The following is a 22,830-nucleotide window of genomic DNA, read 5'->3' on the forward strand; positions in this document are numbered from 1 at the left end:
CCAGGCCAAGAGCTCCTAGAACAAGGGGCAAGGGAGGTGTAGCCACCTGCAGGGCAAAATCTAGACTCACCAGCCCACCACACGGAGGCCCATTCACCTTCATATCCCCCTTGTATTTTACACTCTGGCACAACAGAACCTCTTAAAGGTTCCTGAGATCAACATCAACCTGTCTCTCCTCCTTGAGTCCCCTCCCTCTCCACATCCACCTGGCAACCTCCAGTTCATCTCCTGGAAACGTGATTGGGCCCACAAGCCACCTGGACACCTTTTTATTTATAAATACACAGACTCAACCTATGTTGAGGAGTGACTGAGGATCCTTCAAAGACAAAAAGTAGGTTTACGCAGTGTCCAGCATAGGATTGACCCAGGGCTGCATTTCTGGATGAATGGTTCAAAGTCCACTTCTTCAGCCAACATTGGGCTTCTGCCTCTGGCCTGCTGGCGGTCAGCAAGGCATAGAGGATGCAAGAAGCACAGGGTACCGTCCAGGGAGAAACACACATTAACAGGTAATTATAGCATTGGGTGATATGGTGGGAAAACAAGTGAGAGCAATTATAGGTTTCCCCTGATATCTGAAATCGGGGCTTTCCACTGCAACCTTTCATAAGCCAAAATGGCATAAGGCAAAGAAGCAGTTATCTCAGGACACAAGGACGCACAAGATAGAGCACAGATGCTCACAGACACAGGTGAAAGCTATGGCAGCTTGATGCTGAGACGCTGAGTGGGGTGCCCGGAGAAGGAGCTTCGTCGTGCCACTCTCTGCTCTGCTCTGGATGCCCACTGCCTCTACAGCTGGCTGCAGAGCAAACACTGAATGCTGTTTTTGCTTTTTGCCTTGTTTTGTAAAAGTGAAAATCCCCTTCGGATTCCTCTTGGTTAGCAAAAACAGGTACTAATGTGGGTCTTCTATAAACAAAGTGGTGGAAAGCAAACTTTTGAAAAACAAGGGATACCTGTAACTTTGGGTGCACTGGAGAAGACTTGGAGTAGCCAACATGAAGCTGGGCCTTGAAAGCAAAGCAGGAGTTTGCTGGATGGTGAGAGAAGAAAAACGTATACAAGGCACAGAGACATGAAAAAGGATAGCATGCTCCAGGGACAGCAAAGTATTCCTCATGGCTGGAGCCTGAGAGGAATGGCTAGTGGCGGGGGGATGGGTGGGAGGGCTGAATATGAGAGATGAGGCTAGGGAGGCAGGCCGGGGCCAAGGAGCAGCAGACCTCACCCTCATGTCAAGGAGTTTAGACACATACACATCCTAGAGCCAGTTATTGAAGATCTTCAAACGAACAGAGTGACATGGTCAGTTTGAGGGATTCTGTTTTTTAGGCCCCAGAGCAAGGCATTCAAGATCTTAGTTCCCTGACTAGGGATCAAACCTGGGCCCCCTGCACTGGGCCCCAGCCAGGGAAGTCCCAGTTTGCATTTCAATGTAGAGGGGAGAGGGGATATAGAAGCCCGAGAGGAAGCTGTTAGTCCAGGGATTTGGGCCACTCAATACTGTTAACACTCAGTCATCACTCTGTTCGGCTCCATGCTAATTACCTTATACAGATCCCATTCTCCCAGGACCCTCTTTCAAAGACTGAAAAACTGAGGTGTAAAGAAGTTAAGTACCTTGCTTTACTTGGTAAGTGGTGAAGCCTGGATTTGCACCATGGTGGCACACTTCAGGGCCTGTGCTTTCAGTTTCTGTGCTATATGGGTTCTCACTAGCATCACAGCAATAATAATAATGCTATGCTAATGAGGTTTGCCGAGTGCATATTCAACTTTGGACTCTTACCTCAGGTTTAATCAAGTTCTAATCAGGCTGGCAAGGAGGATACTGTCCAGCTGGAAGGCCATCCCCAGAGCCCAGAGTCCAGTGGAGACAGTGCTCCAGGCCTTGCTGTATCCAAGCCACTCAGAGGGAAGTGACCTGGCCACCTCCCCAAACTGCTGACAGTGACCTTTGGCAGAGGCATCCAGAGCCTCGTGCTGCAGTTGGCCGACAGCCCAGCCAGAACGGCTGAGCCAGTATGGCCTGGGCAGCTGCGGGGCCTGGGCCCCAGGGGCCTCCAGACACCCTGGCTTAAAGCCAGGACACTGTACAAGGCTGCTAGAGCCCATAGCGTTGGACCCAGCATTAGGAGCCCAGCTTGGTCACTGATGTGCTATGGAATCTTGGGCAAATCCCTACCCCTCCGTGGGCCTCAGTTTTCTAGAAGGTGAATGAGTAAAACTTGCCCCTTCCTTACGCGGCCTGTGATGGGCAGGGCACTGGGAGTACCACAGAGTCATCTCTTCTGCCAGGAAAGCTGACCCTCACGTTACTTAGGATCTCTCCTTAGTGCCAGGCCCTGTGCTTTATACTGAGGCCACAGAGCAGGGCTGAGCTGACTCCTGCCTCCAAGCAGTTCCCAGTTAGTTGTGGGACTGGGGGACAGACAGTAAAATCAATTGCAGCCCAGTGTGGTAGGTACTGTATTGCATAGAGAGAAGGATACCTGTGGGGCTCCAAGGAGGGAGCAGCTGGCTCTGTCTGCAGAGACCGGGAGGGCCTCCAAATAGGAAGAACAGGGAACTGCACCCTGCATCTTCCAGGTCGAGAAGGGGGTGGGGTGCGTTCCTATTGAGGCAACAACCTGTGCAAAGGCCTGGAGGCAGAAAAGACTGGTCCGTTGAGGAAAAGGTGAGCATCATATGGCAGGTGGTGGGGAGGGGAGTGTGTATGTGTTCAAGGAAATGGGGCTGAAGGGGCAGGTGGGAGGCAGCATGGGGCTGCACTGAGTCCCAGGCTGCCAAGGCGCAGCTGAAGACTCCTCGGCCAGGAGCAGAGCCCACACACAGGCCTCGTGGGCAGCTGGGAAGGAGCCTCTGGAGCCCCAGGTGGCCGGTTCCTCCTCCCTTCCAAGGCCAAAAGTCACCCTGCCCTCCTGTTCAGGGCACTCCATCCCCTCCAATCTCAGACAAAGCCCTTCACAGAGCAGCCCAATTATCTCAAGCACCTCATCCTTGGGAGCTTCATCCTCTATCTTCTAGGTTTCCTTGGCAGTCCAGTGAGGCAGCTGAGGCTCAAAGCCACCAGGTGGTGCAGAGACAGTTTTAAGCACCTGTGGGTCAGTCCCCATGTTAATCTCTGGAGAAGGAGCCAGACAGGATGCCTGCAAGGAGCTCACAGACTGGCTGGGAGAACAAATGCTAAACGGGGGAGCATGCTGATAATTAATTATTTACTGTTGTTTTGGTTGTTTAGAAAAACACATCAGCCATAAAAAAAGAATGAAAATAATGCCATTTGTAGCAACATGCATGGACCTAGAAATTGCCATAGTAAGTGAAGTAAGTCAGAGAAAGACAACCATCGTATAATATCCACCTATACATAGAATCTTTAAAAATGATGCAAATGAACTTATTTACAAAACAGAAGTTGAGTCACAGATGTAGAAAACAAATCTGTGGTTACCAGAGGGGAAAGGGAGGGATAAACTGGGACATCGGGACTGACATACACACACTCCTATATATAGAACAGGTAACTAATAAAAACCTACTGAATAGCACAGGGAACTCTCTCCAATATTCTGTAGTGACGTATACGGGAACAGAACCTTAAAAAAAAAGTGGATATACCTATATGTATAACTGACTCATTTTGCTATACAGCAGAAACTAACGCAATAGTGTAAAGCAACCATAATCCAATTTTAAAAATTAATTCAAGGGTGGGATGGGAAGGGGGAGGAAGGCTCGAGAGGAAGGGGATATATATAATTATGACTGATTTGAGTTGTCGTATGGCAGAAATCAACACAACACTGTAAAGCAATTATCCTCTGATTAAAAAAACATAGTGAAAAAATTTTTGCAACAAAAAATAATAAAATTAATTCAAAAATTTAAAAATAAATTAATAAATAAATGAAAAATACATGTAGCTGGAGAACTTTATAAGAGGGAGCTGACCTCTCCGGGCAGACAGAGAAGGCATTCCTGAGAAGTAATGTTGCAGTCTGAGCCTGAGGAAGCAGTGTTGCTGGCTTACTCATTGAAGCAGGAGTGGGGAGAATGTTACCAAGTCCCAAATGACTTGTCCCAGGTCCTCTGTTCACAAAGGGGATTTGACTCCAGGTCCACTGTCTCACAGTCCTCCTCCCATCAGGATTTTTCTCTAATTATTCAGATGTCACCAGTAAAGAATTTCCATATCTTTGATCTTGCTGGATCCTCCCTGAGGTAGGGCCCACCTGCCCATTTAGAGGCAAGCTGAAACATAGGGAGTCCAAGTGACTCACCCAAGTCCACACAGCGAGTCAGATCTAGGGCAAGAACCCACATGTCTGGGCTCTGAGATACCCGATGAGATCACAGAGGAAATTCGATGCTGTCTTTCCCAGCTTTGCCTTGGACCAGACCATCCCTGGAATGACAGACACCCAAGGGGCTTTCCTGGAAAACAACTTCCTTGAGGGACATGAGAGCTGCTAAGAAATATTTTCAGCTCTGGGGCAGCCCCATGCTAAGTCCATGTTCCTGGGCTTAGCGTGCCCAGGAACCTCCCTTACTGATAGCCCTGAGCTCAGAGCAAACACTTGGACCATGATTCTTTCTGCCCTTGATGTTTCAAACAGAACTGCTGCTGAATGAAATGGAGTGTAAGCAAGGGCTGGACAGGCCTCTAGGGCACACAGGCACCACCTTCAGAAAGACCTGTAAACTGTAGTAAGCTCTAAGCCCTGGAGCACAGGGCCCTCAAGCCCTGAAGAGGGATGAGTATCTTTGGATCCCAAGGGGATATCATCCCCATTCAGGGGCCTCTGGGTCCCAGTGGGAAGACCTCTAGACCATTACAGATGGATCTTTTGGGGTTTTAATGAGGAGTCTTTGAATACTGTGGACCCTGGTGACGGGGTTCAAACAATAACAGATCACTTGTCAGAATCATGGTAACAGTTGAAGTGTTTGCATGTATTTCCTGTGTATCTATGGAGTTGCTTCAGTTCTTTTCATCCCCAGAGCACGCACTCCTTGATGGTCTTATGCTCCACACTGGCCCTCAGAGCTTCATCTTACGGCGCCAAAGAGACTGAAGATGGAAAAATTAAATCCAAATCCCCTTAGAGAAGCACACATCTGGAATCAGACCTTATCCTGTCCTGGGGCCTCCATCTGCCCTTGCACCCTCCCCCCCGCCCCCCACCACCCAGCTGGCCCTGCCTTTCCAACTCCTGCTGAGCAGCAGGCCTTAGAAGCCAAATAACCAGCCCCTACTCCCTACTCCTTTCTGAAAAAGCCTTGTCTGAGGAGGTGGGATGAACTGGAGACCTTCATCCTGACTCTGCCTCCTTCCCTGCTTTGCTAGGAGTTTAAGTGAAATCCTGGGTCTGGGACCTCCCTGGTAGTCCAGTGGCTAAGAAGCTGCATTCCCGATGCAGGGGGCCTGGGTCCAATCCCTGGTCAGGGAACTAGATCCCACATGCCACAACTAAAGATCCTGCATGCTGCAACGAAGACCCAACACAGCCAAATAAATAAGTAAAATCATGGATCTGAAAGTACTTGGTAAACTGAAAAACATTGAACTGACACAAACCAGGGAAAACACCACCTGTTTGGTACAGAGATGAGTGGTTTAACATCATGCCTCTGAGGGGCTCACAGTCTGGGTAGACAGACACACAGACCAACATGGCATGGTTAGTGTGACGGCCACAGGGTGTGCCGGGCGCTGTGAGGGTACAGACAACTCCTGAGGGAGAAAGAGAAGGTCTTGAGAGGAGGACACCTTGGAGATGGGCCCTGAGGGAGGTGTGAGAGTTTACCAAGTAGACAAAAGAGAATATGTGCATTTCAAAGGCAGGAACAGCTGGTGCAAAGGCAGGGGGCCTGGAGAGGGAATGACATCCAGCTAGAGCCAGAGAGTCCAGTCAGGGATGGGCAAATGAGTCTTGGCAAGGCAGTCAGTTCCGTTCAGTTCAGTTCAGTCGCTCAGTCGTGTCTGACTCTTTGCAACCCCATGAAGTGCAGCACGCCAGGCCTCCCTGTCCATCACCAATTCCCAGAGTTTACTCAAACTCATGTCCATCGAGTCGGTGATGCCATCCAGCCATCTCATCCTCTGTTGTCCCCTTCTCCTCCTGCCCCCAATCCCTCCCAGCGTCAGGGTCTTTTCCAGTGAGTCAACTCTTCGCATGAGGTGGCCAAAGTACCAAAGTATTGGAGTTTCAGCTTCAGCATCAGTCCTTCCAATGAACACCCAGGACTGATCTCCTTTAGGATGGACTGGTTGGATCTCCTTGCAGTCCAAGGGAGTCACGGCAGGGCAAACAGTGCTGAAAAGCTTACTAAGAAGATTTGGAGTTCTTTTCAGTAAATAACAAAACTTCTAAAGTAGGGAAGTGGTACTTAAGCAAGAAATGCTTATTTCAATTCTTCACAAGTTTCAAAATAGAGACTTAGAGTAAGGAAGCAAATTGCTCAAAGCCTCAGTATTAGTCAGGAAAACAGAACTAATAGGAGATATGTATATTGCCACACTTATATTTTTATATGTAAATATTTATACTTATATCTATATAAGATTTATTATGTGTGTGTATACACACACACACACACACACACACACACACACACACATATATATGGGGCTCTCCAGGTGATACTAGTTGTAAAGAACCCACCTGCCAATGCAGGATATATAAAGAGACACAAATTTAATCCCTGGGTCGGGAAGATCCCCTGGAGGAGGGCATAGCAACCCACTCCAAAATTCTTGCCTGGAGAATCTCATGGACAGAGGAGCCTGGTGGGCTACAGTCCATGGGGTCGCAAAGAATCAGACACTACTGAAGTGACTTAGCACACACACGCATATATAGGAGATTTTTTTTTAAAAGAATTGGCTTGTGCGGTTATGAAGGCCAGCAAGTCCCAGGATCTGCAGGGTGAATCAGCAAACTGGAGGCCCAGGAGAGTTAATGGTTTAATTCTAGTTCAAGTCTGGAGCTATCTGGACACCCTGTGATCCAGTCAAATTGGCACATAAAATTATCACATCCTCACAGCTAAACAGTGGTAGGGCTCAGGTTCGATCCCAGGACTATCTGACTCGAGAACACATTGCCACAGCAGCCTCTGGGCAGAGATCCAGGGCTCTCCTTTCCCAGCCTGATCTCCAGCCTCATGCCAGCTGGAAAGAAGCAGCCAGTTACCAGCCAGGTCAGGCCATGGGCCAGCCAGAGATAACCAAGCGGGGCTTGGGGAAGGACCAAACAACAGCTTCTCTGTTTTAGGCAAGGCTTTACAAAGGGTTCCACGCCCTCTTGGGTGACCAGGTGAGGACAAGGGGGTTGGGGCTCCAAAGGAACTGGCCAGCAGGAGCAGGACCTCCTTTGCTCACATCAGATGTCTAAACAGCTGTGCCTCTGTCTCCCTCCCCACCTCCTGCTCCCTGACCTAGAGAGTCATTGCTTTCAAGATTGTTGGAACTGGAAAAGCCCCCAATCTTCCCTTCTTCAAATCAGTTCCACACCATTATGCAGGTGGCAAAACAGAGATCCAACGGGCTTCCCCACTGAGCCAATTCAGTTCTTGTCAACCCATGTTTATAGGTCTCACTGCGTTCTACCGTGTAGAGGCTCAGATGGTAAAGGAACAGAAGAGGCAAGTCCAAGAGAGCGGTTACGTGACTCTCTCCCCACCAGCCTGGAACCCCTAAGGAATAAAGATGCACCCACCTCTGTACCTCCAAAGTGAGCACAAGGCCTAGCATAGAAAAGGTGTGTGTGCCGGCTATTCAGTAAAGTCCCCACATGTCCCACAAGGTCCTGGGGTACCTACGAGAGACACAGAGAACAGAATCTTCATGGGCTGGGGCTAGTATAAAGGTGGGTGGTGAGAGAAAAGAAGTGGAGGATAAAACATGACAGGTTCCAGGCTTCAGCTCCTGGGTACATGGGGGTATCCTTCCCTAATTTGAAGGACAGCTGGAAGAAGTGCAAATCTAAAGGGAAGATGACAAGCACAGCGGGGACCCTGAAATTATGAGTAAAGGTCTGGAGAAGGAAAAGTAAAAGGTTTGTTTGGGGAAGGCTGTTGGTATGTCTTGGAGAGCAGGAAGAATTAGGTATGAGTGGTAGGAGGTTTGGAATGGAGGCTGAGATTGGTCCTTGATTCCTTTCTGGCAGTGGAGAGCCACTGCAGGTCTGTAACAGATCCTCAGAGAGATGATTCCAGAAGTCACTTCCAGGACCTTCCCTGGTGGTCCAGTGGCTAAGAGTCCAAGTTCCCAATGCAGGGCGCTTGGGTTCAATCCCTGGTCAGGAAACTAGATCCCACATGCTGCAACCAAGAAAGCATTTGCATGCCACAACAAAGATAAAAGATTATGCGTGCTGCAACTAAGAACTGGTACAGCCAAATATATAATTTTTTTAATTCTTAAAAAAAAAAAAAGGTCACTCCCAGTAAGCACCATGGAAACAGCACCGCCAGATTCCTCAGGGAGTAGGGGAGATGAAGCCAGACTCTGCCCACATCAGTGCCCACTTTCTTCCCTGTTCACCATATTTCTTCCCTGTTCACAATATTTACCCCTCCCCATTGGGCTGACGAAGAAACTAACACAGGGAAGTGAAGTGTGTGCCTGGGGTCACAGCTGGGAAGAAGAGAATCACTTGGAGCCCATCCCCCTCCTACCTTACAGAGAAAGAATAAGAGGCCCAGAGGGGAAGGTCCCCATTTTGCCCATGAGGAAGTAGAAACACAGGAAGGTTGGGTCTTTTCCAAGCTATTCAGTAAATAGTGATCAAGCCCTCCAAACATCCTGAGTGTTTTTTCATCTCTCCACAGAACCAGGCCTTTCTACAGTCCTCAAGCCCAGAGTTTCCAAAATACTTGTCTTGGCCGCTGTATCTTTGGTTCAAGATGATGCCACTGCGGAACCAGATGCAACCTGACTGCATACTGAGACCCAGGGAGGGGAAACAACCTCCCGTCACCCAGAAAATCAGGGTCTAAGGTCAACGGCTATTTCCCTGGGCTGTCCCATAGAGTGGCAGGATAGAGGCTCGAGGGGTGGTGGGAGCAGCCTCTGGGTGACCCTGGGAAACGTCTCTGGGGAAACGAAGATTCTGAGGCCCAGAGACGGCAAGGGGCTGGCCCCAAGCTCCATCAGCTGAGACCTGCTGTTGCCCTACCTCAGCACTTGGCGAACACCAGGTACTTTCTGGCGGTGAGGAGGATGGGCCCAGCCCCCGCACTCACCCCACATCCCACCATGAGAGGGCACCAGGACAGAGGGGCTTTCCACCCAGATCCCCGAGAGAAGTTGCTCCATCATCCTGTCTCACCACAACCATTTCCTTCTCTAAAAACTCCCTTCCCCACAGGCCCGGAGGCCAGCCAGGCTCTTCTCAACACAGAGGGACTAACTTCTCGGGCTGAAGCCAGGCTGGGCTCAGGAATGTCCCAGGAGACCCTCTTACCTCTGCCACGGCCACAGAGGGTGTGTGCCGGGTTGGCCCCAGGCTGGGCGGGGCCTGAAGCTAGCCCCTCTCTGAGAGGAAGAGTCACACACTCCCACGGTTGCAAAGGCTTCACACACACAGGAGCTCACTTAATCCTCCCAGCCAACCCGCAGCGGCGGAACAGTTATTACCAATGGCCCTTTTCCAGGTAAGGAAAGTGAAAGCAGGAAGGAGCTCTGAGTAATAACGACTTTTCCGTCTGACTGAGCAATTTGTTCCTCCTAAGGGTCTGCTCAGTAGTGTATCAGCAGAGTATCAGGTTCTGAGTTTTGTTTAGCTTTCGCAGACTTTTTTGGAAGTTGCCCGGGAAAGAGCCAAGCCTCACCCGTCGTTTCCAAAGTGGAAGCCCCCTGGATTGGGAAAACCGGAGCAGGAAAGGAGACTTGACTTAGCGAAGTTCACACAGGGCAAGTGAACTAACTGGCTGGGGTCAGACTTGGCGGCGGGAAGTACCTGCCAGGCTTGTACCCTGACACCCAGGCTGCCGCCTGCCGCCTCCCATCCCTAAGGCCTCAGCTTCTCGGCCCTTCCAGAGCTCACGCCTCCGGTGGGGCCGCAGACTGTGGGAGCCTGGTGTGCTGAAACCCGTCGATCTCTGTGGGTGGAAAGAGTCCGACCCCACCCGCTTTGGGCGCCGGCAGCTCCTCCAGCCCCCACTGGCCTCCCTGACCCTTCCAGCCCTGCCCCCGGCCCACCACCTATACGCCAAGCACCTGAGACTTGAAAGGCTCCACCCCCAGCGGTGCGACAGGTGTAAGGGGCGGGGCCAGGCTGAAGCTCTGCCCCTTTACCTGCGGAGGCCCACCTTGGGAGACGAAAGGTTCGCTCCCCCTAGAAGAAAGAAGGTATGGCTGGTAGGTGTCGCCAGCAGTTACTGACTCACACTCATCCATTCTTTCATTCAACCTCCCTGATGTTTATTCATGGACTTCCTAGGCAAATTCTTAAACCCCAGAACCTGCTAATTCTCTCACTAGACTCTTCCGGACAGCCAAACTGGGTCATGCCTTTTTCTGAACCCTGGGGACACAGCAATGCATAAGGTGAACACAATCTCTGACCTGGAGGAGTTTAGTAGTGCAAGGGGCACAGCAGCATGTGTCTGGTACTGTAAAGGATGGGCACAAGGCAGCAAGGAAACAGTGAAGAAGTGTCATGTGTAACAGCATTCCAGGCAAGGCTACAGAGAGGAGTGGTGTCCCACCTGGATCAGGAAGGGAGCAACAACTGGCCAATGGTGGAGTTAGCAATAGTCAGATCAGATCAGATCAGATCAGTTGCTCAGTCGTGTCCAACTCTTTGCGACCCCATGAATCGCAGCACACCAGGCCTCCCTGTCCAGCACCAACTCCCGGAGTTCACTCAGACTCACATCCATCGAGTCAGTGATGCTATCCAGCCATCTCATCCTCTGTCGTCCCCTTCTCCTCCTGCCCACAATCCCTCCCAGCATCAGAGTCTTTTCCAATGAGTCAACCCTTCGCATGAGGTGGCCAAAGTACTGGAGTTTCAGCTTTAGCATCATTCCTTCCAAAGAAATCCCAGGGCTGATCTCCTTCAGAATGGACTGATTGGATCTCCTTGCAGTCCAAGGGACTCTCAAGAGTCTTCTCCAACACCACAGTTCAAAAGCATCAATTCTTTGGCACTCAGCCTTCTTCACAGTCCAACTCTCACATCCATACATGACCACAGGAAAAACCATAGCCTTGACTAGAAGAACCTTTGTTGGCAAAGTAATGTCTCTACTTTTGAATATGCTATCTAGGTTGGTAGCAATAGTAACAACCCAAATGTAAGCTCTTTTCAGTCTCTTACTGTGTACTTTGGCTTTCCCGGTGGCTCAGAGGTAAAGGATCTGCTTGCCAATGCAGAAGACGCGAGTTTAATCCCTGGGTGGGGAAGATCCCCTGAAGAAGGAAATGGCCACCCACTCTAATATTTTTGTCTGGGAGATCCAATAGACAGAGGATCCTGGAGGGATGCAGTCCATGGGGTCACAAAAGAGTGGGACACAACTTAGCGACTAAAACAACTATGTGCTTTATTTCCATTAATTTTCATCTTTATCACAATCTTGGGAAGTAGAGATTATCACCTTCATTTTACAGATGAGAAAATTGAGGCTTCAAGAGTTTAAATCAATTGTCCAAAGTGATATAACCAATAAATACAAAACCCAGAATCTGAGCCAGGTCCATATCTGAGTTTAGACCTAGATTTAAGTTTAAAAATACAGAATGTTACACATAAAGGCCTGGAGGCTATATCAAAAATATTAACAATGGTAGTCTCTGGGAGATGAATTTATATTATTATACATTTGAATTATGTATGAGATGAGATATCTATGTATGTTAGAATTCACAATTTCCCTATGGCAGATTAGTTTTGCTTTCTCCAATTCTTTTTTCTTTCTCTAGAAATGGAAATTGCTTGACAGTGGTGTTTTCCCCTTGATTACAAAAATATAGGGTCATTTTTGAAAATCAGTCCATTTAAAAATAATCATTTCCAGTGATTATTTTCCCTCTGTGTTTTCCTAACTTACTGCATCAAGCATATATTACCTTTGTAATTCGAAAGCAAATGCTATTTTTAAGAAATGAATTGCACACATCCAGGACTGAGTGATCCGAACAACTAGAGCTCAGACAGTTCCTGAGAAAAAGGCTTGGGGGTTTTGGTTGACCTCATACCAGAGTGAGTCATCCCAGTGAAGTAGCTGCCAAACACTGGGCAGACAAGTAGAAATGCAGGTCCCAGACTGGAGAAGGAAACCTCCCTTGCACCTCAGGGCTGTCAGACTTTAGGTGGGCTGGAGAGCTGCCCTGCAGCTGAGGAGAACCTGAGTGCAGTTGAAGGACCTTGGAAAAGAGGCACCTGGGGAGAGGTCTTCACAATACACCTACAGTTGGCATGCAGGTATTGGCAGGGTGACCAAGGGGGCTTAACTTGTCTGGAGAAATAGTGAGCAAGGAGAGGCTAGAAGCCCATCTCACTAGTTGATCACATTAGGAGACCTCCCTAATGTTTGTAGAATAGGAGTAGGAAGAGATACATCCCCAACTCAATATCTCAGAGGGAATGTGCTGAAACTATTAACAGTAAGCAATAGTGATAACAATAATGAGAATTGGTGTGTGCCAGACTCTTTGTGCCTAGCACATTATATATAATACATTATAATATATGTAATTATATACAATATATAATACTAATTATGTTGATTATTATATATAATACATGGTATGTTATATAATTGGAACTTCTCAAGTGGCTCAGTGGTAAAAGAATCCTCCTGCAATATAGGAGATGCAGGTTTGATCCCTAGGTGGGAAATATCCCCTGGAGAAGGAAATGGCAATCCACTCCAGTATTCTTGCCTGGGAAATCCCATGGACAGAGGAGCCTGGCAGGCTACAGTCCAGAAGGTCACACAGAGTCAAACACCACTGAAGCAACTTAGCACGAACACAAGTGTGTGTCTGTGTGTGTGTGTGTGTAGTTAGGCATAAAGGGCCTGGTTGGTATATATAATCAGTGGCTTTCAAATTCAATCTATACTAGACTCCTCTGGAAGGCCTCTTGCAACACAGACTGCTGGGTCCCACTCCAAGAGTTGCAGATTCAGTATGTCAGGAGCGGGGCTAATTCACAGGTGATTAAATGTGGCTGGTCTGGGAACCACACTTTGAGAACCACAATATACTTTATCTTATTATTTGTCACAACCACCTTGCAGTAGAGATTCTGTTGTTATCCCCATTTTACAGATCAAAAAACAAACAAAACAAAACACATCATCTGAGGTTCCTCACAGAGGCAAAATTACTGTTTACAGCTAGTAAGTGCCAGAACCTAGATTTGAATCTAGGCTTTCCTGACTCCAAAGTTCATGCTTAACAAAAACAATCAGTTCTTTTTTTTCAATTAATTGATAAGTAGAAATCAAGATTGCATTGTTTGAAATTAACACAACATTGTAAATCAACTATACTTCAATAAAATTTTTAAAAAGATTCTATGGTTTGGTAACAAACTTATAAATTGTTCCTTGGAGTTATCAAAAAAAAAAAGTCAAAATTTTGATCCCCAGAAGAAGCTTGACAGGAGTTGCCAGTGTTTCAGAGGTACAGAAAGAGCAATGCCTTGAGGGAGGAAGAGGGACTTTGGATATACCTTGTCCAAGTTTTCTCAGTTCTTACAGCTTCAGGATCTTGTGCTGTGGGTTCTCTGCTAGAGCAGTTGTTCTTCCCTTTCTTAGGATGCAATATACCAAATGTGCATTGACCATCTTGTTCGATTGAGCAGGGTAGGCTGAATGACAGCCACCAATGATATCAGGTCCTAATCCCCAGAAGCTATGAATGTTACCTTATATGGCAAAAGGAACTTAACAGATGTGTTTATATCAAGAATCTTAGACCTAAACAGACATTTCTCCAAAGAAGACATACAGATGGCCAATAAACACATTGAAAAAATGTTCAACATCACTCATTATTAGAGAAATGCAAATCAAAACTACAATGAGGTATCACCTCACACTCTTCAGAATGGCCATCACCAAAAAAAAAAGAAAAATCTACAAACAATAAATGCTGGAGAGGATGGGGAAAAAAGGGAACCCTTTTGCCCTGTTGGTGGGAATGTAAACTGATACAGCCACTATGGAGAACAATATGGTGATTCTTTAAAAAACTAGGAATAAAACTACCATATGATTCAGCAATCCCACTACTGGGCATATGACCTAAGAAAATTGTAATTCAAAAAGACATATTTAATACTTAGGAATAAATCTACCTAAAGAAACAAAAAACCTATATATAGAAAACTATAAAACACTGATGAAAGAAATCAAATATGACACAAATAGATGGAGAAATATACCATGTTCATGGATTGGAAGAATCAATATAGTGAAAATGGGTATACTACCCAAAGCAATCTACAGATTCAATGCAATGCCTATCAAGTTACCAATGGTATTTTTCACAGAACTAGAACAAATAATTTCACAATTTGTATGGAAATATAAAAAACCTCAGATAGCCAAAGCAATCTTGAGAAAGAAGAATAGAACTGGAGGAATCAACCTGCCTGACTTCAGACTATACTACAAAGCTACAGTCATCAAGACAGTATGGTACTGGCACAAAGACAGAAATATAGATCAATGGAACAAAATAGAAAGCCTAGAGATAAATCCACTCACCTACAGACAACTTATCTTTGACAAAGGAGGCAAAAATATACAATGGAGAAAAGACAATCTCTTTAACAAGTGGTGCTGGGAAAACTGGTCAACCACCTGTAAAAGAATAAAACTAGAACACTTTCTAACACCACACACAAAAATAAACTCAAAATGGATTAGAGATCTAAATGTAAGACCAGAAACTATAAAACTCCTATAGGAAAACATAGGCAAAACACTCTGACATAAATCACAGCAAGATCCTCTATGACCCACCTCCCAGAGTAATGGAAATAAAAGCAAAAATAAACAAATGGCACCTAATTAAATTTAAAAGTTTTTGCACAACAAAGGAAACTATAAGCAAGGTGAAAAGACAGCTTTCAGAATGAGAGAAAATAGTAGCAAATGAAGCAACTGACAAAGAATTAATTTCAAAAATATACAAGCAGCTCATGCAGCTCAATACCAGAAAAATAAATGACCCAATCAAAAAATGGGCCAAAGAACTAAACAGACATTTCTCCAAAGAAAACACATAGATGGCTAACAAACACATGAAAAGATGCTCAACATCACTCATTATCAGAGAAATGCAAATCAAAACCACAATGAGGTACCATCTCATGCCAGTCAGAATGGCTGCTATCAAAAAGTCTACAAACAATAAATGCTGGAGAGGGTGTGGAGAAAAGGGAACCCCCTTACACTGTTGGTGGTACAGTGTACAGCCACTATGGATAACAGTGTGGAGATTCCTTAAAAAAATGGAAATAGAACTGCCATATGACCCAGCAATCCCACTGCTGGGCATACACACCAAGGAAACCAGAATTGAAAGAGACACGTGTACCCCAATGTTCATCGCAGCACTGTTTATAATAGCCAGGACATGGAAGCAACCTAGAAGTCCATCAGCAGAAGAATGGGTAAGAAAGTTGTGGTACATATACACAATGGAATATTACTCAGCTGTTAAAAAGAATGCATTTGAATCGGTTCTAATGAGGTGGATGAAACTGGAGCCTATTATACAGAGTGAAGTAAGTCAGAAAGAAAAACACCAAAATAGTATATTAACACATATATATGGAATTTAGAAAGATGGGAATGACAACCCTATACATGAGACAGCAAAAGAGACACAGATATAAAGAACAGACTTTTAGACTCTGCAGGATGATCTGAGAGAATAGCACTGAAACATGTGTATTACCATACGTGAAATAGATGACCAGTCCAAGTTCGATGCATGAAACAGGGCACTCAAAGCCAGTGCACTGGGACAACTCAGAGGGATGGGGTGGGAAGGGAGGTGGGAGCAGGGTTTGGGATGGGGGACACATATCCACCCGTAGCTGATTCATGTCAGTGTACGGCAAAAAACCACCACGGTATTGTAAAGTAATTAGCCTCCAATTAAAATAAACAAATAAATGTTTTTTAAAAAGACACTTGTACCCCAATGTTCATTGCCACAGCATTTACCACAGTCAGGACATGGAAACAACCTAGCTGTCCATCAATAGATGAATGGGTAAAGAAGGTGTGATACATGTATACAACAGAATATTAATCTGCCATAAAAAGGAATGAATTTGAGTCAGTGGATGAGTAGTGAGGTGGATGGACCTAGAGCCTGTTGTATACAGAGTGAGGAAAATCAGAAAGAAAAAAACAAATATCATGTATTAACACATATGTATGGAATCAAGGAAGATGGTACCCATGAACCTATTTGCAGGGCAGGAACACAGACACAGACGTAGAGAACAGACTTGTGGACACAGCGGGAGGAGGAGAGGGTGGGATGAATTGAGAGAGCAGCATTGAAATATACGCATTACCCTGTGCAAGACAGCCAATGGGAAGCTGCTGTATAACACAGAGAGCTCAGCCTGGTGCTCTGTGACAACCTAGAGGGCTGGGAGGTGGGAGGGAGGTTCAAGAGGGAAGGGACATATGCATAGTGATGGCTAATTCATGTTGTTGTATGGCAGAAACCAACACAACACTGTAAAGCAATTATCCTCAAATTAAAAATAAATTCTTGTAAAAGAAAATTAAAATGGGGAGATCATCCTGGGTTATCGCAGTGGACCTATACCAGTCGCAAGGATCCTCCAGGAGAGAAGGCAAGCACAGAGAAAGAGACTGGAGGATGTGATGCTGCTAGTTTTGAAGATGGAGGAAAGGGCACAAGCCAAGGAATGCAGCTCTAGCTTGACTGAAAAAGCAAGGAAGCAGATTCTTCCCCAAAGCCTCCAGAAGAAACGCAAGCCCTGTCAATACCTTGATTTTAACCCCTGCGAGACCCTTTTTGGATCTCTGACCTCCAACTATAAGATAAAAATATTGTCTTAAACCATTAAATTTATGGTAATGTGTTACAGAAGCTACAGGAAACTGTTATGAAATTAAGTGCTGCAAATAGAAAACTGCCTCTGGTTGTCACAGAAATGTGTGAGCCAATAAACATGCACACATCCAAACTCACACTCACATGGCTTCTGCCCTGTGCATGTAGAGGAGCAGGTGCAGACAGGTGCCTCAGTGGCTTCTGGCCTCAAACAGTGAGAGTACCCGTAGCCATCTGGACCCACACAGACCTCTTCTGGTCTGTCTTTCAGTAAGTAAGAAAGCAAAGGTGATTCATTCCCTCAATAAACATTTACTGAGTACCTGCTCTGTGCCCAGTTTCATGCTGGATATGGGTATGAGAGATGAGGCAATCAAATCCTCGTGGGCTTCCGGTCCAGAGGTGCAATACTCTTTCACGTTCGTAATTATAGTGTGGGTGTCTCAGAAGCAGGCTCGATTCAAAAGTCAGCACCCATGTGGAAAGCATATATCATTCACAATTACATTTGAAAACCCTTAAATTACCTATAATGCACAATAATTTTTTTAAACTGATGATGTTGATTGCCTGATTGTTCTTTTTTCCCCCAGGAATGGCAGCTTTATTTATTTATTTATTTATTTTTGACCGTGCCATGTGGCATCCAGGATGGTTCCCTAAGAATCTCACTCAGGCCTCCACCATGAAAGTGCCATAAACTAACCACTAGGCCACCAAAGAACTCCCCACAGTAATTCTTTTGTATGCCTAGATCTTAGAACTCAGCCAAAGGGAGTGACTAAAGCAAAGGCTGTCTTAAGATATCTGCACATTGAAGCCACTCTGCCTTTAAGAAAAAGACCCTATCTCTAGGGGTGAATTGAGATTGGGCAGAGAATTTGGGAGTGCTCCTGGCAGCTGCAGGGTGATTCCAATCTGTCTTTATATTAAGCATCTATCATCTTAGTGAATGTTCAAAGACTAGTTTGTTTTTATGAGGATAATACAAACTCTGGAGTTGCATCTTTAGGGGTCACTTGGAGGATGAAACTGAAGTGAAAGTGTTAGTTGCTCAGTGTGTCCAACTCTTTGCAACCCCATGGATTGTAGCCTGCCAGGCTCCTCTGTCCACGGGATTCTCCAGGCAAGAATACTGGAGTGGGTTGCCATTCCCTTCTCCAGGGGATCTTCCTGACCCAGGGATCAAATCCTGGTCTTCTGCACTGCACTGCAGGCAGATTCTTTATCGTCTGAGCCACGAGGGAAGCCTGATGGAGGGAGGGTAAGTTGATGTTTTAAATATGCTTTGGATATGAATCTACAGGGCAAACTGTGGTCAGCATTATTACAGAAAAGAGCTGAACCCATGAAAATCTATGGTAGGGGAAGCATGGGGTCCCACAGAGGTCTTCCCAGAGGAAGTGACATTGAACTGATACCTACAGGTCAGGTGGACAGGTGAACATTAACCAGGCAATACCACTAACTGGGAGAATATTCCAGACACACCAAAGTACCTCAGATGTGGCTAGAGTTGAGACCTCCTCTGTAGACTCAAGACAGTGACACCCACAGTCTTTTGCTGCCCAAAGAAACTCTGGGACACGCTGTCCTAACACTGAGACTTTTAGAGATCCTTGTCAGTGAACCCTAGGCAATGTTCCACTTTGTAGGAACTGCTGGGGACTTCTTAAGACTAGGGATTTTTTGCTCACACATGAGGAACTGTTTGTTTTCTACTGTGTGGTGAGGCTCTGCAGGGACTGGTCCTAGAATCTGTCCTAACATTAACTCGCCGAGTGATCTTGGGCCAGTCACTTCTCTCTGGACCTTGATTTGTCCACCTGTAAAGCGGGTTGAGCCCTCCTCTGGGATTGTGGAGAAATAGCACCCTACAGTGGTTTGAAACCCCAGGCTGTGGCACTAGCTCTGAATGGGAGTCCTGACTCCACTATTTACTGGGACCTGGGGCAAGTCATTTTACCTCTCTGAGGTTCCATTTCCTCATCTGTAAAACAGGGGCCTTTGTTCCCATCCCTCTGGATTGTACGAGGATTAAGTGAGATCAGGGACATAAAGCATTTGTTGCCCTTGCAGCTGCAGTCATTTTTTGTTATGGTTGTGAAATGGAATGAGTTAACTCTGCTGATTTCTGCAGAATGCACCACCCTCAGGGTTTACCACCAGTGCAATCTCGGCAAACAGCGTCAGAAGGTCCTCTGATGGATATTCAGGGAAACACCCAGAACTGGGTAGCTGCATTTGGCAGGAACAGAGGAAACTCCCCACGGGGAAAGTTATGATGGGTGGGCGGTGGCTGCACTAACTTGTGAGTACAAAGATGATTCCCAGACGGAGCTGTAGGAGTGGGCCTGGGATGGAGTCTGGGTGGCCTGAAATAGCTCAGGGTGGGAAAGGAAATGTCTATGCCCTCAGCTGGTAACCAGGGCCAGGACAGCTAGGACAGAATGGGCAGGAGGAGGACTGAGTCTTCACTCACCGATGACCAGCTCCTGAGCCTCTGGTCCCACCCCACTTTGATTCTGACCATCTGGTGTCTATTCATATTGCAGCTTAGACAGTCTGACTGTGCTTTATACAAGAGATAGGAAACTGAGTCCCCAAAAAGGACAGGGACTTGCCCAAGATCACACAGCAAATGAGAACTAGAATTGACATCTTTCGGTTTCAGATCCAAGAATCTCTGACTGCATCAGGCAGCCTTCTTGACTTGGTCAAGAGAGTGTGTAGCTGGTGGTTGCCTGGCAACTGCAGCAGTCCCATATGTTTTCTATCTCCACACTTCCATGGGAATCAGGCCACCCAGTGACTGGGCTCAGACCTCAGAGAGAAGTCTCTAGCTTATGGGACAGTTGGCAAGAAGGTTTCTCTTTCTGAAGCACTGACCAGGGCAAGGCACAGGCAGTTCCCTTCCAGGTTCTAGCGGTCCTCCCAGGCATCGCAGACTTGTCTGTCTTTCCAGCTCAGGGTCAGACTCCCACGATGCCTTCCCTCTAGGCAGAGCTGAGCTGTGGGCTGTCAGCACACACAGCAGCAAGTGATGGAGAGGAAAAGCCAGCCGGGGCCTTTCCATCACCACTGGGAGGCACCTTACGAGAGTGCCTCATTGGCTAAGTGACCCTAGTCAGGTCACTCCACCTCTCTGAGTTGGTTCCTTCATCTGTAAAGTGGGGTTCATCATATCTATCTCTCACATCTGGATAAAGAGCAAATGAAATAATGAATGTAAAGTACCAGGCCTGGAAGTGGGTACTCAGAATGATACCTGGATCAGTTAGTTTTATTAATTGTAAACAAGTCCGCTCTAGGTCATCTAGCAGAAAAGGGCCAGAAAATCAGGCTGGGAGGCTACATGGCAAAGAAACAACACCCTCAGAATGCAAGCACATGGTGCAGGATGGGCAGTGTGCACCGGGGGGATGCTCCTCAGGCTCACTTCCCTGACACCCCTGTTTAACACTGCACCCTCCTTCCTCCTCAGCATTCCCCGACACCCTCACCCTGCTTAGCCCTTATCATTTTCTGACATAATTTACTGACTGTGGTTACAAGTTGTCTGCTTTCCCTTGTAAGCACCGTGAGAGCACGAATCTTTGTTTTGTTCACTAAACAAAGTATGGCACATAGTAGGTGTTCAAAAACATTTATTGAATGAATGTCAGTAAGGTCTCTGAGGTCACACAGCTGGGGAGCAGCATGACTGTGGTTAGAACCCGATTTTATTTGACCCCAAAGCTATAGAATCTTCTTCCTAGGGCAGTTATGAGACTCAAATGAGTTCACTTGTGTTAGCCACTTAGTGCCTGGTATAAAGGTTTTTGTACCATAAACATGGGCCATCATTATCATCGCCATCATCACCATCATTATTAGCATCATTATTATTGAGGGGGGCCCCGTCTTCTTTCCTCGTGGGCTCATTTTTCTAAACTCCATAATAGTTCATCCGGCGATCTGGGGTATGACTTCAAGCCTGGGCAGACACACTGACATGACCCTCAGGAAGGAAAAATACAGGTCCCTCTGAACAGCCCTGGTGGCAGGAAGCCCTGCCTCCCCCTTCAGACCCCCACTCCCCCAACCCCCACTCCCCCACCCCCACAAGACACAGTCTTCTACGTGGCCCCGCCTATATTGTAACTGACCTGAAATTGTTCTCTCACTGCTGCAAACAACACAGACTTCCTGTGTTTTGAGAAAGGGGAAGTCCAGCAATTTACCTTAAGTCACTTGTTTCAAGAAGGAAGCCCCTGCAGTTGGCAGAAGGTGGCGGAAGGAGGAAGGCTGCCCAAAGAGAGAAAGGAGGATTCTCGGAGCGCCGCCACGTTGTGACTCTATGCTGAGCAAGTCTCCTCTCTGGCCTTTTCTCATTTGGGAAACAGGACAGTGATCTTTATCTCACCCACCCCTCTGCCTTGTACTAGTATCAGTTAGTGTGTGTGAAGAGCTGGGAATATGTAAATGTTGTGCAACTGGAAGGTCTTGAAATGGCCCCCGAGTCCAGAAGTTAAAAATACCCTGATCTGCATTCAAATCCTGCCTCCATCACTTTCTAGCTGTGTGTTCCTGGACAAGTAATGGAACCTCTGTGAGTCTTGGTTTCTTTTTCTATGAAATTGGCTTTTGGTTTCCTCAGCTGTGAAATAATAGCTTATCTCCTAAGCTGGTTTTGAGGGTTAACTGAGAATCGCACGTCAAGGAATGGTGGCCCTTGTTTTTAATCCTCGATGACCTCTCACTTCCTCACCTCTCCCATGTGTCACCTTGTCCAGTCCCTTCTGTACTCAGGGCAAATCCCCTTCTGAGACTGCTTCTCATAGACCTTCCCCCACACCTATGAGGCCACAGATAATTGTGAAAATAGTTTTACTGATTACAAAAGTAGTAAATCCATGGTAGAAAAAAATGTAAGCAAGTAAGTAAGAAGAAGAAAATAGAGATTACACATAACTTCACCACGGAGAGATAATCACTATTGATTGGGTGACTTTCCTTCCTGATTTCTTTTTAATGAATGTGTAACAGGATGTTAAATGCAAGTTTCCTGTCATTCTGGCAGAGGTAACAAATGCCATGAACCATGGACCACCCAGGCAAAGCATGCCTGAAGGGTGGAGAAACCGGTTCTACCAGCAGTACCCCATCAACCACCTCATGAGAGGTTGTGTGTCTGTGAGAGACAGAGAGTGAGAAACAGAGAAACAGAGATGAAGGGAGAGGAGAGGCTGGTTAGTAGGAATTTCTTTTGGAGAGGATTGTTGGTTATTCTCTGGTCCCCACTGCAAAACCCCCTCTACCCGAGAGAGGTGGTAAGACTTGAAGGGAACAACCTAGTGAGTTTGAGATGTACCTGGGGTCCGCAGACCAAAGAGGATGGCAGGTAGCACTCTCTTCTATTGTTAGAGGAACTACTGACTGAAACTGCCCACCCTGGCCAGACACCAGAGTAACCGCTTGCATGAGCAATCTTAAATAGGAGGTCCTGGTAAGGAATGTGGAACTAACAAGCTACCACCAACTGGAAGAATTCAGGAAAGGTCAAAAGGAGAGAAGACTCCAGTTCATATCGCCTACCAACTTCCCAGAACCCTTCTCACTGGGATCCATCTTGGCTGAGTGATGCATATGCCACCAGGAAGGACCCTGAATCAGAGTGATTGGCCAGAGACAACCCAGGCACTAGCCTAATTACCATGAAACTCAAGACTTCAAGCCGTGTGGCAGAGTAGTCCTCCTGGGTT

The 22,830-nt window shown here is 46.6% G+C and overlaps 1 long non-coding RNA gene across 1 annotated transcript in view; it reads right to left on the bottom strand.

The window, feature by feature from the left end:
- Positions 1-13,526, bottom strand: part of LOC133230844 (uncharacterized) — a 33,652-nt gene extending 20,126 nt beyond the window's left edge. Inside the window, exons 1-2 of the long non-coding RNA XR_009730978.1 lie at positions 9,483-13,526; positions 7,734-7,832 (exon numbers count right to left, since the gene is read on the bottom strand). This is a non-coding gene — a long non-coding RNA (uncharacterized LOC133230844). The remainder of the gene's footprint in view (positions 1-7,733; positions 7,833-9,482) is intronic.
- Positions 13,527-22,830: the final 9,304 nt, after the last annotated feature.

Source organism: Bos javanicus, chromosome 2 (assembly GCF_032452875.1).
Source record: "Bos javanicus breed banteng chromosome 2, ARS-OSU_banteng_1.0, whole genome shotgun sequence".
NCBI classification, from domain to species: Eukaryota; Metazoa; Chordata; class Mammalia; order Artiodactyla; family Bovidae; genus Bos; species Bos javanicus.